Here is a 17533-nt window from a genome sequence, read left to right as displayed (position 1 = left end):
TTGACAAAACTCAACACCCATTCATGGTGGAAAAAAGAAAAACTCTCAACAAACTAGAAATGAAGAGGAAACTCCTTAAACTAATAAAGGGCATTTATGAAAAATTTATAGTTAACAGCATACTTAACAGTAAAATACTGAATGTTTTTCTCCTACTATTGGAAACATCAAAAATATCCATTCTCATCTTCCTTATTTAATATTGTATTGGAGGTCTTAGCTAGTGCAATAACACAAGAAAAAGAAATAAAAATCTTATAGATTAGAAAAAAAATTTATGAGATTTAGCAAAAACAGTGTTATGAGGGAAGTTTATAACAATAAATGCTTACATTAAGCAAACAGAAAGAGTTCAAAGAACCCAATTTTATACCTCAGTTAACAAGAAAAATAATAACAAGCTGCCAAGTGAACAGAAGAAAGGAAAAAAAAAAAGAACAGAGTAGAAATAATTGAAATAGAGAACAAAAAAATTGAAAAGATAGACAAAACTAAGAGCTAGGTTTTTCTTTCTTTTTTTTTTTAATATTTTTTTATTTATTTCTAGGAGAGAGAGAGAAAGAGCATGAGCAGGGAAGGGTCAGAGAGAGAGGGAGATACAGACTCTGGAATAGGCTCCAGGATCTGAGCGGGCAGTCAGCACAGAGCCCGACCGGGGCTCGAACCCACGAACCGCGAGATCATGACCTAAGCGAAAGTCAGACGCTTAACCGACTAAGCCACCCAGGCGCCCCAGAGCTAGGTTTTTCTAAAGATAAGTAAACTTTAGATAAATTTACAGAAACAGAGAAAGAGGACTCAAATAAATTAGAAATTAAAAAGCATACATTACCATTGATACCACAGATATTCAGAGGATCATGAGAATACTATCAACAATTATACACCCAAAAATGGACAATCTATAATAAATGGGTAAATTCCTAGAAACATACAACATATCAATCTGAAACATTGAGAAATAGAGTATCCGAACAGACTAATAAAAAGTAAGAACACTGAATCAGTGATCAAAACCTCCCAATAAAGAAAACTTCAGGAACAGATGGCTTCACAGGTGAATTCTATCAGGTAAAGAAAAATTAGCACCTGAACATAGTGACAGTTTTATTCTTCCAAACAAAAACCTTGTGCAGAGTAAAGGAAATAATCAACAAAACTAAAAAACTACCTACTGAACAGGAGAAGATATTTGCAATGACTTACCCAACAATGGGTTAGTCTCCAAGACATACAAAGAATTTATACAGCTCAACATCCAAAAACAAATAATTCAATTTAAAAGTAGGCAAAAAACACGAGAAGACATTTTTCAAAAGAAGACATTCCAATGGTCAACAGACAAATGAAAAGGTGGTTAACATCACTCATCATCAGGGAAATACAAATCAAAACTACAGTGAGATATCACCTCACACATGTTACAGCTAAAATAAAAAACACAAGAAACAACAAACTTTGATGAGGATATAGAGAAATAGGAACCATCATGCACTGTTTATGGGAGTGCAAACTGCTGCAACCCCTGTAGACAAAAGTATAGAGGATCCTCAGAAATTTAAAACTAGAACTACCCTATAATCCAGTAATTGCAGTACTGGGTATTTATTCCCCAAAAACACTAATTCAAAGGGATATATGCACCCTTATGTTTATTATGGCATTATTTACAATAACCAAATTATGGAAGCAACCGAAGATGAATGAATAAAGATGCAGTATATATAGATAATGGAATATTATTCATCCATAAGAAATAATGAAATCTTGCATTTGCAATGACATGGATGGAGCTAGAGAGTATAATACTAATTGAAATAAGTCAGTCAGAGAAAGATAAATACCATATAATTGCACTCACATGTGGAATTTAAGAAACAAAACAAACAAGCAAAGTGGGGGGGGGGGAGGAGAAAGACAAACCAAAAAAAACAGACTCTTAACTGTAAGAACAAACTGATGATTAGCAGGGAGAAGGTGAGTAGGGGAAGGATAAAATAGGTGGTGAGGATTAGAGATTATACTTATCGTGAGCACTGAGCAATGTATAGAACTCTTTGATCAGTATATTGTACACCTGAAACTGATATTACACTGTATGTTAACTATACTGGAATTAAAATAAAACTTATTAAAAATGAAAATAGTGATAGTTTTACTTCTTCCTTTTCAATTTGGATGCCTTTTATTTCTTTTTCTTGCCTAATTGCACTAAGACTTCCAATTCTATGTTGAATAAAAGTGGCAATTATGCGCATCTTTGTCCCTGATCTTAGAGAAAAGATTTTCAGTTTCTTACCATCGAGGATTAGTTGTGGAATTGTCATATATAGCCTCTATTATATTGAGGTACACTCACTCTCCACCCGCCTTGTTGAAAGTTTTTATAATAAATTGATGTTGAATTTTATCAAATGCTTTTTCTGCATCTGTTGAGATGATCATATAATTTTTATCCTTAATTTTGTTGAGGTTGTGTATCACACTGACTGATTTGCTAGTGTTGAGCCATCCATTCATCCCTGAAATATCATGGGTATGATCCTTCTAATATATTGTTCAATTCAGTTTGCTAATATTTTGTTGGAGATTTTTGCATGTTAATCAGGGATATTGCCCTGCAATTTTCTTTTCTTGCTGCCAATTCTCTTCAAACATTTCCAAATAATCAAACAGGAGGGAACAGACCAAACTCACTTTATAAAGCCCAAATCATTCTGGCTAAATCCAGATAAGGACACTACATGAAAAGAAAATTACAGGCTAATATCCCTGATGAATACAGATGCAAAAAATCTCAACAAAATACTATCAAACCAAATTCCACAGAACATTAAAAGTATTATACACCACATTCAAGTGAGATTTATATCAAGGATGCAAGAATGTTTCAACATATGCAAATCAATAAATGTGATGCATGACATTAATAGAATGAAATACAAAAATTATCTCAGAAGATGTAGAAAAAGCATTTGACAAATCCAGTATTGATTCATGATAAAAACTCTCAACATACTTTGTACAGAGGAAATATACCTCAACATATTAAAGGCCATATACGAAATATCCAGAGCTAACACTACACCCAATGGTGTAATGATAAAAGCCTTTCCTCTAACATCAACAAGACAAGGGTTCACATTCTCATCATTCTTTTTCAACATACTGGAATGCCTAGCCAGAGTAATTAGGCAAGAAAAAGAAACAAAAGGCGGCCTGCAAGATGGCGGAGAAGTAGGGAGCTCAATGCATTTTGCTTGCAACCATCTCTCAAACAGGGAAGGCCTGAAGTCATATAACATTGAGCCACAGGAGTTTGGGAAGAGAAAGAGAATACACTGGGAAGGAAACCTCATACATGCCTGAGTGCGAACTGGGGAAGATAAAAGCGGGACGGGACCAGAGATACAGTATGATACTGCCATGATTAATCCTAGAGAATTCTTTCTATTCAGATATAATCTCCTTTTTTTTCATTTGTATCCCTCCACTCTGCTGGTTGGGGCACTCTGGTCACTGGTTGGCTTAAACATTCGCATTTAATCCATTCTCTAGATGTACACTCTGCAACTCCACTGCTATCTTTTTCTCTCTCTGGAGTAATCAGACTATGTAGTTGCTCTGAGTGCCTCTTAGTTTCTCTGCCTGGTCATTTCATTTCCAATTTCGCTTCCTCCCCACCCTGTCATCTCTCTCTTTGCATATGCTCTTCCATCAACACTGCATACACCTGGCTCTTTATTTGTAGCTGGGAATTCTGGTTTTATGTCTTTAGACTTTCCTTTCTCTTTTGGGTTTTTTTCTTTTCTTTTATTCTTTTTTCAATTTTTTATTAATTTTAATTTTTATTATTTGTCTTCCCTCCTTCCTCTTTTTTTCCTTTTTTGTACTGTTTTGTTTTTTGTCCCCTCCTTTTCTTCTGTTTCTTTTTCCCTTTCAGTTTGTGTGTTTATTGGATTTGTCTTTGCATTTGTGTAACATTGTTCTCTATGTAGTTGTCTGTTTTCTTTTTCCAGGGCTACCTCAAGAAACAAGCCAAAGTACACACGGTGGAGAGTCCCAAAGACCACTACGAGTAGGGAAACAAAATAACCAAACTCTGAACAAGAGAAACCAAGAGACACCATTCAAAGAACACTTTCTGAACGGACAGGCCCTGGACAGTCAAAGAGCCCTCATTAATACAGCAGAACCCGCAGGAACAGAATACACAACAAGCTTTTAAAATTAACAAGAGATAGAAAGCCAACCAAAATGACAAAACGGAAAAACTCTCCTCCAAACAAATTCCAGGAAGAAATGACACCTAAAGAATTGCTCAAAACAGATATAAGCAACATAACTGAACAAGAATTTAGAACAATACTCATAAAATTAATCGCTGGGCTTGAAAAGATCATGGAAGACATCAGAGAAACTATAGCTAAAAAGACTAGGGAGCTCAAAAATAGTTGTGATGAATTTAAAAAAATGTTATAAATCAGATACATAATAAAATGGAGGTTTCCAATGCACCAATGGGGACGCAGAAAGGAGAATAAGTGATTTAGAAGACACAATTATAGAAAAAGAGGAACCTGAGAAAAAGAGAGATAAATAGATCCAAGAACATGAAAGAAGAGTTCGAGAGCTCAGCGATACAATCAAAAGGAACAACATCTGTATCATAGGAATCCCAGAAGAGGAAGAGAGAGGGAAAGGTGCTGAAGGAGTCCTGGAACAAATTATAGCAGAGAACTTCCCCAACCTGGGGAGGAAAGTAGACATTGAAATCCAAGAGGCACAGAGAACTCCCCTCAGACATAACTTGAATTGATCTTCTGCACGACATATCATAGTGAAACTGGAAAAATATAAGGACAAAGAGAGAATTCTGAAAGCAGGAAGGGATAAAAGGGCCCTAACATACAATGGGAAACCTATCAGGGTGGTAACAGACTTATCTACTGAAACTAGGTAGGCCAGACAGGAACGGCAGAAGATCTTCAATGTGATGAACAGAAAAATATGCAGCCAAGAATCCTCTATCCAGCAAGCCCGTCATTCAGAATGGAAGGAGAGATAAAAGTCTTTCCAAATAAACAAAAATTGAAAGAATTTGTCACCACTAAACCAGGGCTACAAGATATTCTGAGGTGGACTCTCTGAGGGAAATATTGCAAGGAATGCAGGATACTAGAGACACCACCACAAGCATGAATCCCACAAATGTCACAATGACTCTAAATCCATATATTTCAATAATAACACTGAATGTAAATGGGCTGAATTCTCCAATTAAAAGACATAGGGTAGCAGAATGGATAAAAGAAGAAAATCCATCTACTTTCTGTCTACTCGAAACTCATTTTAGACTGGAGGACACTTTCAGTTTGATAGTAAAAGGATGGAGATATATCTATCATGCTATTGAAAATCAAAAGAAATCTGGAGTAGCTATACTTATATCAGACAAACTGGACTTTAAAGTAAAGACAGTAAGAAGGGATGAAGAAGGGCATTATATAATAATTATAGAGTCTATCCATCAGGAAAAACTAACAATTATAAATGTCTACGCACCAAATATGGGAGCACCCGAATATGTAAAACAATCACAAACAGAAACAATCTTATGGATAAGAATTTGCTAATAGCAGGGGAATTAATACTCCACCTACAGCAATGGATAGATCAACTAGACAGAAAATCACTAAAGAAACAATTGACTTGAATGACACACTGGACCAAATGGATTTGACAGATATATTTAGAATGCTACATCCTTAGTCCATTGAATTCACTTTCTTCTCAAGTGTGCATGGCACATTCTCCAAGATAGGTCACATACTGGGACATAAAGCAGACCTCAATAAATATAAAAGAATTGAGATCATACCATGCACACTTTCATCACAATGCTATGAAACTTGAACTCGATCACCAGAAAAAGTCTGGAAAACCTCCAAAAACATGGAGGTAAGAGAACACCCTACTAAAGAACGAATGGGCCAATCAGGCAATTAGAGAAGAAATTAAAGAATATATGGAATGAATGAAAATGAAAATACAAGAATCCAAACTCTATGGGATGTGGCAAAGGCCGTCCTAAGAGGAAAGCACATTGCACTCCAGACCTATTTCAAGAAATTAGAAAAAGCGCAAGTGCAAAATCTAACAGTGCACCTAAAGGAACGAGAGGGAGAGCAACAGGAGCAACCAAAACCCAGTAGAAGAAGAGAAATAATAAAAATCAGGGCAGAAATAAACAGTATAGAAACCAAAGAAACAGTTGAATAGATCAATGAAACAAAGAGTTGGTTTTTTGAAAAAATAAACAAAATTAACAAACCTCTAGCAAGGCTTCTCAAAAAGAAAAGAGAGAGCACTCAAATAGACAAAACCATGAATGAAAATGGACTTATTATAATCAACACCTCAGAAATACAAGCAATTATCAGGGAATACGATGAAAAATTATTTGTCAACAAATTGGACAACTTAGAAGAAACGGACAAGTTCCTAAACAACACTTACTACCAAAATTCACACGGGAAGAGATAGAAAATCTGAAAAGACCCATAATTAGTGAAGAATTTGAATCAGTTATCAAGAATCTCCCAACAAATAAGAGCCCTGGGCCAGATGGCCTCACTGGGGAATTCTGCCAGACATTTAAAACAGAATTAATACCCATTCTTCTCCAGCTATTCAAAAAAATAGAAACTGAAAGAAAACTTCTGGACTCATTTTATGAAGCCAGCATCACTTTGATTCCCAAGCCAGACAGAGGCCCAGCAAAAAAAGAACTACAGGCCAATATCCTTGATGAATACGGATGCAAAAATCCTCAACAAAGTACTTGCAAATCGAATCCAACAGCACATAAAAAGAATTATCCACCATGATCAAGTGGGATTCGTTCCTGGGTTACAGGGCTGGTTCAATATTCACAGATCAATCAATGCGATACATCACATCAACAAAGGAAAAGATAAGAACCGTATGATCCTGTCAATAGATGCAGACAAAGCATTTGACAAAATACAGCATTCCTTCTTAATAAAGACCCTCAAGAAACTCGGGTCAGAAGGAACTTACTTAAACATCATAAAAGCCATCTATGAGAAGCCCTCAGCTAACATCATCCTCAACAGGGAGAAACTGAGAGCTTTCCCCCTGAAATCAGGAACATGAGAGGGATGTCCACTTTCACCACTGTTGTTTAACATAGTGCTGGAAGTACTAGCATCAGCAATCAGACAATAAAAAGGAAATCAAAGGCATCAGAACGGGCAAAGAAGAAGTCAAACTTTCACTCTTCGCAGACGACATGGAAAACCCGAAAGACTTCACCAAAAGCCTACTAGAACTGATCCATGAATTCAGCAAAGTTGTAGGATAAAAAATCAATGTACAGAAATCCGTTGCATTTTTATACACCAATAATGAAGGAACAGAAAGAGAAATCAAGAAACTGATCCCATTCACAATTGTACAAAAAACCATAAAATACCTAGGAATAACCTAACCAAGGATATAAGAGATTTCTATGATGAAAACTATGGAAAACTTATGAAGGAAATTGAAGAAGACACAAAGAAGTGGAAAAACATTCCATGCTTATGGACTGGAAAAATCATTACTACCCAAAGCAGTCTACACATTCAACGCAATCTCAATCAAAACTGCACCACCATTTTCCTCACCACTAGAAACACTATCCTAAAATTTGTATGGAACCACAAAAGACCCCGAATAGCCAAAGTATTATTGAAGAAGAAAACCAAAACAGGAGGCATCACCATCCCAGACTTTAGCTTCTACTACAAATCTGTCATCATCAAGACAATATGGTATTGGCACAAAAACAGACACATAGACCAATGGAATAGAATAGAGAACTCAGAATTGGACCCCAAAATGTATAGCCAACTAATCTTTGACAAAGCAGAAAAGAGTATCCAATAGAAAAAAAGATAGCCTCTTTAACAGATGGTGTTGGGAGAACTGGACAGCAACATGCAAAAGAATGAAACTAGATCATTTTCTCACACCATACACAAAAAGTAACTCAAAATGGATGAAGGACCTGAAATTGAGACAGGAAACTATCAAAATCTACAGAAGAAAGCAGGAAACAACCTCCTTGACCTCAACTGCAACAATTTCTTATTTGACACAACCCCAAAGGCAAGGGAATCAAGAGCAAAAATGAACTATTGGGACTTCATCAAGATTAAAAGCTTCTGCACGGCCAAGGAAACAATCCATAAAAGTAATAGGCAACCGATGGAATGGGAAAAGATAGTTGCAAATGACATATCAGATAAAGGGCTAGTATCCAAAATCTATAAGGAACTCACCAAACTCCACACCCGAAAAGAAAACAATCTAGTGAAGAAATGGGCAGAAGATATGAACAGACACTTCTCCAAGGAGGACATCCAGATAGCCAACAGACACATGAAACAATGCTCAGCGTCTCTCCTCATCAGGGAAATACAAATCAAAACGACACTGAGATACCACCTTACGCCAGTCCGTGTAGCTAAAATGAGCAAATCAGAGGACTCTAGATGCTGGCAAGGATGTGGAGAAATGGGCACCCTCCTACACTGTTGGTGGGAATGTAAACTGGTGTAGCCCCTCTGGAAAACAGTGTGGAGGTTCCTCAAAAAATTAACCATAGAACTCCCCTATGACCCAGTAATAGCACTGCTAGGAATTTACCCAAGGGATACAGGAGTGCTGATGCATAGGGGCACACGTATCCCAATGTTCATAGCAACACTCTCAACAATAGCCAAAACATGGAAAGAGTCTAAGTGTCCATCAACTGACAAATGGATTAAGAAGATGTGGTTTGTCTATACAATGGAATACTACATGGCAATGACAAAGAATGAAATCTGGCCATGTGTAGCAACATGGATGGACCTTGAGGGTGTTATGCTGAGTGAAATAAGTCAGGCAGAGAAGGACAGATACCATATGTTTGCATGTACAGAAGGATTAGGAGGAACTTAACAGAGGACCATGGGGGAGAAGAAGGGGAAAAATAGTGGGGGAGAGGGAGAGAGGCAAACCATGAGAGACTCTTGAATGCCGAGAACAAACTTATGGCTGATGGGCTTGTGGGGATGGGGAATGGGAGTGATGGGCATGGACGAGGGCACTTGTGGGGATAAGTAATGAGTGTAATATGGAAACCAAATTGACAATAAACTATTTAAAAAAAAAAGACAGAGATTGTCATAGTGGACTAAGGAAAAAAACCTAACTATAGGTTGTCTACAAACAATTCACTTCAAATATCAAGACGGAAATAAATTAACGGTAAAAAGATGAAGCAAGATTTTCCATACTAATAGTAATTAAAAGAAAAGCTACATTAATTTCAAAAAGAGTGAATATAGAGCAAAGGAAGTTATAATGGATAAATAGGGTCATTAAATAATAATAAAGGGATAAATTCCATGAAGATACAACAATCCTTTATGTGTATGTGCCTCCCAACAAAGCATCAACCTAAATAAGGCAAAATGCTGATATGACTGCAAATAGAAATAGATAATTTCATATTATATTTGAAGCTATCTTCACTCTGTCAGAAATGGACAACTCTAGCAGGCAGAAATCCAGTAATGACATAGTTGAAAGCTGCACACCATCGATTAACTGGATATAATTGACTACAACATCGAACAATAACAGAATATGCATTCTTCTCATGCTCACATAGAATATTCACCAAGATAGATCACATCTGTCCATAAAACATACCTCAACAAATTAAAAAAAAGAAACCATGCAATATCTTATCTCAGACCACAGTGAAATTAAACTAGAAACTAGAAAGAGTAAATTAATTCCAAAGTAAGCAGAAAGAAAGAAAGAAAGAAAGAAAGAAAGAAAGAAAGAAAGAAAGAAAGAAAGAAAGAAAGAAAGATTAGAGGAAACATTAATGAAATTGAAAACAGAAAATCAATTGAGAATATCAACAACGTCAAATCAGTTTCTTTGAAAAGATCAATAAATTGATAAACCTCTAGCTAGGTTAACTTAGAAAAAATCAAATAGACGACACAAATTACTAACACCAGAAATGAAAGAGTAGGGGTGCCTGGGTGGCTCAGTTAGTGAAGTGTCTAACTCTTGGTTTCAGCTCAGGCTATTATCCATTGTTCATGGGTTCAAACTCTGTGTTGGGCTTGATGCTGAGAGTGTGGAGCCTGCCTGAGATTCTTTCTCTCCCTCTCTCTGCCCCTCTCTGCTCATGCTCTCTCTCTCAAAAATAAAAAATAGACTTTAAAAAAAATGAAAGAGAAGGCATCACTATAGATCCTATGAACATTAAAAGAAATATTATGAATAATTTTGTGCCCATCAATTTGATAACCTGCATAAAATTTAGGAATTCTCCGATAGATAACAGTTTACCAAAACTCACACAAGAAAAACAGTTTGAATAGGCCAGCATACATTAAAGAAATGGTAATAAAAATAACCTCCCAAAAAGAAAATTCCAGGCTCAGATGGGTACCTTCACTCAATTTTGCTGTGAACTTAAAACATTTTATTTGAAATTCATTAATTGTAAAAACTTATCTGTCAGCAAACAGGAAACAACAAGAGAACAAATACTTACTGGGTAAGGAGAGTTTAATGAAGAGACCACTGTAAATGTGTGGGTGGTGTTTAGGAATCTCAACAAGGGGTGTTATAGTATCTCAGTGCTAATGACAGTAGGAAGTTCTCACTACTCTTTTACCTGAATGGAAATTCCTGGAATTCAGAGAATGATATATGACAGGAGATGCAGACAGGTAGAGGGATTTCATGCTCCTCGTTGTTTCCAATTTCCTGAAGAATTTCTCTAATTTCTCCAATGTTTCTTCCTTTTGGTCCAAAAGAAGTAGAAGAAAAGAAAGAATATTGGTAAATTATAAGTCAATAATATAGAAAACAAACACAAAAGAGTAATTCAGTGAAAACAAAAGTCAGTTTGAGAGGCTCAACAAAACTGATAAACCTCTAGTTAGTCTAATCAGAAAGAAAAGAGAAGACACAAATTACTAACAATAGAAATGAGAGAGGGGACTTTTCTATAAATCCTACAGACATTGAAAGGATGATACAAGAATATTATAAATAATTTTATGCTAATGAATTTTCAAATTTTAGATGAATGGGCAAGGAAATACCTTTCCTTGAAAAACAAACTAATAAAACACACTTGAGAAAATATACTGTCCTAGATATCTCCATCATTGAATTCAACCAAACATTTAGGGAATGAGTAATACCAGTTTTACACAATCTCTTCTAGAAAACAGAAAAAGAAGGAATACTTCCCAACTTATCTTATAAAGCCAATATTACCTGATACCAAAATCAAAGACATTACAAGAAAATAAAATTCTAGATCTATGTCTTGAATCAAGTGACACTTTTTAAAAAGTAATACAACATGACTAAATGGTAGTAATCTCAAGAATGCAAGTTTCAGCCTTCAAAACTCAATCAATGTAACTTAACACAATGGCATATTAGAGAGGAAAAATCATAATTATCTAAATGAAGAAAATGTATTTAATAAGATTCAACTTTCATTCACATTAAAAAGTTAGCAGATAAGGAATATAAAGAAACATCCTAAATGCGATAAAGAACATCAATGACAGGAGCGCCTGGGTGACTCAGTCAGCTGAGCATCCAACTTTGACTCAGGTCATGATCTCATGGTTCGTGGGTTCGAGCCGCATCGGGCTCTTTGATGACAGCTCAGAGCCTGAAGCCTGTTTCAGATTCTGCATCTCCCTCTCTCTCTGACCCTCCCCTACTCACACTTTCTCTCTCTCTCTCAGAAATAAATAAAAAACATTAAAAAAAAAAAGAACATCAATGACAAACCTACACCTAACATAATACTTAATGGACAAAGAATGAATGCCTTCCTTCTAAGAACAGAAACAAGATAAAAATGTCTTCTTTCACTGTTCCTATTCAACATTGTACTGGAAGTCTCAACCAATGCATTAGGACAAGGAAAAGAAATAAAAGACAATCAGATTAGAAAGGAAGAAGTAAATTCTCCCTATTTGCAGACAACATAATTGTTTACATAGAAAACCCCATGAAATGTACTAAAATATTTCTAGACTTATTAAATGAATTAAGCAAAGTCACCAAATTCAAGGTCAATATACAAAACTCATTTGTGTTTCTGTATACTAATTACAAACACTTGGATATTGAAAATTTTTAATATTTTATAATAGCATCAAAATGTGTGAAATAATAAAGTTAACAAAAATGTATAAGGTCTATATATTAAAACTATAAGAACAAACATTGCTGACATAATTTAAATATCACCTGAATAATCAGAAAGCTATACCTTGCTAATTATTCAGAAGACTAAATATAGCTATAATATCAGTTCTTCTCAAAATGATATATATATTCAATGTAACCCCAATCTAAATTACAGTGGGGGCTTTTGTGTAGATAAGCGAATCTTAAAATTTATATGGAAGTGCAAAAGAACAACAATGATCAAAACAATTTTGAAAAATAACAACAAATTTGAAAACCTCACACCACCTGATTTCAAGGCTTCCTATAAAGCTGCAATAATCATGCCAGTGTGAAATTGGTGACAGGATAGGTAACTATATCAATGAATCCAAATAAGGAGTCTGAAAATAGTACACAAAAATGGTCAATTGGTAATTGATAAAAGTGCAAAAGCCATTCAGTGGAGAATGAATCTTTTGGACAAACTGTGCAGGAACAAATGGGTATCCATATGAAAAAAACAAAAACGAAATTTTACCTATATGAAAATTAAGTCAAAATATATTATAGACCTAAATGTAAAACTTTTAAAAGAAAATACAGGAACAATATCTTCATGACATGGAGTTAGGCAAAAACTTATTTATTTATTTTAAAAATTTATTTATTTTTGAGAGATATAAAGAGCACGAGTTGGGGAGAGGCAGAGAGAGAAGGAGACACAGAATCTGAAGCAGGCTCCAGGCTCTGAGCAAGCTGTCAGCACAGAGCCCGATGTGAGGTTTGAACCCAAGAACTGTGAGATCATGACCTGAACTGAAGTCGACGCTTAACCGACTGAGCCACCCAAGTGTCCCCAAAATTTTTTAAACATGATACCAAAAGTCTTATGCTTTTCTATTTAAAAAATCCATAAATTAGGCTTCATCAAAATGTTAAGCTTAGCTTTGTGAAAGACTGTCAAGAGAATGAAAAGATAAGCGATAGACTGGGCGAAAATATTTGCAAATCATGTATTTAACAAAGGATGTGTATCCAGAATATTTAACAAACTCTTGAAGTTCAACAATAAGAAAACTTTAATAGATACAAAAATTAAACAGCCATTTCGCCAAAGAATATATATTGATAATAAAAAATGTTCAACATCTTCAGTTATTATGGAAATACAAATAATAACCAGAATGTGATACTACTGCAATCTTTGAGAATAACTGAAATTTAAAAAAATAATAAACTAACAATACCTTATTCTGATGGGAACGTAGAGCACCTAAAACTGTTATACATTGCTAGTAAGAATTTAAAGTACTACATCCAGGGTGCCTGGGTGGCTCAGTTGGATAAGTGTCAGACTTTGATTTTGGCTCAGATTGTGGGATCTCACGGTTGTGGGATCTAGCTCCTAATTGGGCTCCACATGGAGTGTGGAGCCTGCTTGGGATTCTCTCTCTTCCTCTTTCTATGCCCCTCCTCTGCTGTCTCTTCCTCTCTCAAAATAAATAAAGATTAAAAAATAATAAAAACATAAAATGCTACAGCCATGTTGAAAATCAGTTTGTGGGGGCACCTGCGTGGCTCAGTCAGCTAAGCCTCTGACTTCAGCTCAGGTCATGATCTCACAGTTTGTGAGTTCGAGATCCCCCTCTGGTTCTGTGCTGACAGCTCAGAGCCTAGAACCTGCTTCAGATTCTGTGTCTCCCTCTCTCTCTACCTCTTGCCTGCTCACACTTGATCTCTGTCTCTCTCAAAAATGAATAAACACTTTAAAAAAAGAAAAAAAGAAAACCGGCTTGTGAGTTTCTTTTTAAAATTTTTATTTATTATGTTTATTCATTTTTGAGAGATAGAGACATAGCCTTAACGGGAGGGGCAGAGAGAGAGACACACAGAATCTGAAGCAGGCTTCAGGCTCTGAGCTGTTAGCACAGAGCCTGACACAGGTCTTGAACTCACGAACCCTGAGATCATGACCTGAGCCATAGCGGACCTCCAACTGACTGAGCCACCCAGGCATCCCCAGCTTGTGAGTTTCTTATAAACTGTACTTATAAACAGTTTCTTAAAAGCATACACTTACATTATGACTCAGCAATTTCAAAAACCAATGTTCACAGTAAAACCTATAGACAATAGTTTATAAAATCTTTATGTATAATCATACAAAACTATAAATAATGCAAAAACTGAGGAATAGACAAAAACTGTGGCACATCCATACAATGGTATACTAAGCAGTAAAAAGAAATATATACAACATTTATGAATCTCAAATTTCTTATGCTGAGAAATATGTCATATTTAAAAGATTTACATACAGTATGATTTCATTAGATGGAAGTTTATAAAAGGCAAAACCATGGAGATAGAAAACAGATGAGCGATTAGTGGGTGGGGTAAAGGGATTGAATGAAATCCCAATGGAACATTTCAGGATGATGGAAAAGTTCTATATCATGATTTTGGTTATCTGATGGTTGTTACACAATTGAACACATTTGTCAAAATTCATCAATTTAATTAATTTTACTTTGTACAAATTGTGCTTCAACCAAGCTGAAAAAAACAAAAGGTTTATTTATGAACTACCTACTAACTGGATCACAATCACAACCCCAAATGTGATGTACACAGTCTTCTAATCCCACCAGCAGCATAATTCTTTATTCATGGTAGGCAGTATAAGGTACAGCAATTTATCTCTTATTGTTGTGGTTTATTCCAGCACATACCAGACCACAAGACCTCTAAACACATCACTAATTTATTAGGTTCCTTATTTTTTGCTGAGTTTATCTCCTACTCTCTGCCATGCATATGTGTCATCAAGGTATCTAGAATGCTTGATGCTTCCTGTCCTCTAGGTCTATTAGCATAATATCATCAATATGATGGACCACCTTGATGGTCTATGGTCATATCAGATGGTCTATATCAAAATAATGAATTTCCCTTCAGTTTACATTATGACAGTGAGCAGAAGCATGAGAGAAAGGATATACAGCTTCAAAAAGGCAAATTACCTTGAATACTTTTGTTTTCAAGAATGGGGAAATTTTTGTCCTTCTCGTATAGGAGGATTAGGAGGAACTTGACGGAGGAACAAGGGGGAGAAGAAGGGCGGAAATGGTGGGGGAAAGGGAGAGAAGCAAACCATGAGAGACTCTTGAATGCTGACAAAAACTGAGGACTGATGGATGTGGGGGGAGGGGAGGATGGGCATGGAGGAGGACACTTGTGGGGATGAGCACTGAGTGTTATGTGGAAACTAATTTGACAATAAACTATTAAAAAAAAAAAGAATGGGGAAATTTTTTTTTATCTAGTTCAGTGCTGTGTATCAGACGGCAGGAAATAAGCAAATAAAATTAGCATTTCCATCTTAATAAATTTAGATATCTTTGACACAAGTTCTCAAAGAGTGGTCTCAGGACCAGCAAGATTACTATCACCTAAAACCTATTAGAAATAAAAATTCTTGAGTTTTACCCCAGGCCTGCTAAATCAGAAATTCTAGGGATGGAACCCAGCAATCTGTGTTTTAATGACTCTGCAGTGGTTCTGATGCTCACTAAAGTTCAGTAACAACTCATCTACAGGTATTCTCCATGAATCATCTGGGTTTTACAATAGCAGAATTAAGATTGAGAAGTTAATTTATTTTTAAAAATTTTAAATGTTTTTATTTATTTCTGAGAGAGCGACACACACACAGCATGAGCAGGGGAGGGTCAGAGAGAGAGAGAGATACAGAATCTGAAGCAGGCTCCAGGCTCTGAGCTAGCTGTCACCACAGAGCCCGACATGGGGCTCGAACCCACGAACCATGAGATCATGACCTGAGCCAAAGTCGGGCGCTTAACAGACTGAGCCACCCAGGTGTCCCAACAGCATTAGATTAAGAAGTTAATTAAATTGGGATGTAGTAGAAATCACTATCCTACTTCTTTCAAGTTTTTGAAATCTATGAAATTCACCCAGGACTCCATTATTGATTTTGGTTTATAGTGTTTATTTATGGAATGAACAAAAAAATAGGCACATTTCCAGGCCCTTCCACTTCATCTTTTCACCAGAGACCAAAAGTGAGGATTCTTCCAGATACTAATTATATCAACAATTAAGTATATTTTTCCCTATATCCATTCTTGGCATGGGGAAATAACTGTGGTCCTACTGGCCCCACTGGGACAGACTTGGGCCAAGATTCTTCAATTGCCTGACTTTCTTAAGCTTCCACTCTAACTGGTGGACTGTGGTGGGGTTTCAAATCACTCAGAAGCCACTATCACATAATCCACAAGAGATCTGGATATCTCTCTTTCTCCCAATGTCCAGTCACCACGATGAATGCACAGGTCTTTTTAGGAAAGGCTGGGAGGTGAGTGACAAACTATGTCTAGGGCCACATTGCAGTGTCCTTCCTTTAAGAGAATGTTTTTGCCTTCGATATAGAAGCTTGGGTCTGTGAGTTGCCTTAGGTGTAGGCACTGGTATTAGGACATGAATCCCCACTACAGTAATTTAGGTTAGATTTCTGCCCACCAAAATTAGAATTTTTCCTCTGATGTATATTATCTCCTTGATATGCTTCCCATCAATTTCATTTAGTTGAGCAATTCAATTAGTTCAATTAGCCATCATGTAGATTCATGATTACCACTCACCCTGTGGTTTCTTTATAATTCTGTCCAACTTGCCTCTTCTGCTTAAGCACCATCAACTGGCATCTGCCACTTCCAGGTGCAACATCTTCCACCATCATCTCTAGCCTATAGATGTCAGACACATAGAGCTTTTCAAAAATGCTGGTGCTTCCTTGTTAGCCAAATGCCTCCATTAAGGGAATGTCCTCTAGGCCCTGCCAGGGGAGGGGAGGGGGAGAAAGAGGGAGAAAGGGACTTGATTAGAAACTAGCTAATCAAGTTGTACTTAATAGGTACATTTCAACTTTTTAATTTTCCTGAGCCATTTGAACCTCTCTAACTCTAGGTCACTATTGAGTCCAGGATTCAGTTACTCAATCTAGGCAGCACATTAAATTCCAAATCACGAATGTATACATCTATTACAACAAATAAAGCCTAAACAACTTATATTTCATTGTTATTGGCCTAATAACCTTAAAATACATTCCCATACATTCTCCCCAGCTCTAGCAGATAAAAACTGGCAAGATCTTATTATTCTTTTGGTGGATAGGCTATCTCCTACAGAATAAGTTTTGTGTTCTTATTTGGGTTCTATT

The 17533-nt window shown here is 36.1% G+C and overlaps 1 long non-coding RNA gene across 1 annotated transcript in view; it reads right to left on the bottom strand.

Annotated features, from left to right (window-relative positions):
* The window catches only part of LOC144218269 (uncharacterized), a 146729-nt gene extending 129689 nt beyond the window's left edge, over positions 1-17040 (bottom strand). Inside the window, exons 1-2 of the long non-coding RNA XR_013331093.1 lie at positions 16953-17040; positions 10757-10883 (exon numbers count right to left, since the gene is read on the bottom strand). This is a non-coding gene — a long non-coding RNA (uncharacterized LOC144218269). The remainder of the gene's footprint in view (positions 1-10756; positions 10884-16952) is intronic.
* Between the last annotated feature and the right edge of the window lie 493 nt (positions 17041-17533).

The sequence above is a fragment of the Crocuta crocuta genome, unplaced genomic scaffold (assembly GCF_008692635.1).
Source record: "Crocuta crocuta isolate KB4526 unplaced genomic scaffold, BGI_CrCroc_1.0 scaffold471, whole genome shotgun sequence".
In the NCBI taxonomy this organism is placed as follows: Eukaryota; Metazoa; Chordata; class Mammalia; order Carnivora; family Hyaenidae; genus Crocuta; species Crocuta crocuta.
The sequence above is the reverse complement of the archived record's forward strand: the minus strand, read 5'-3'. Positions and strand labels throughout refer to the sequence as shown.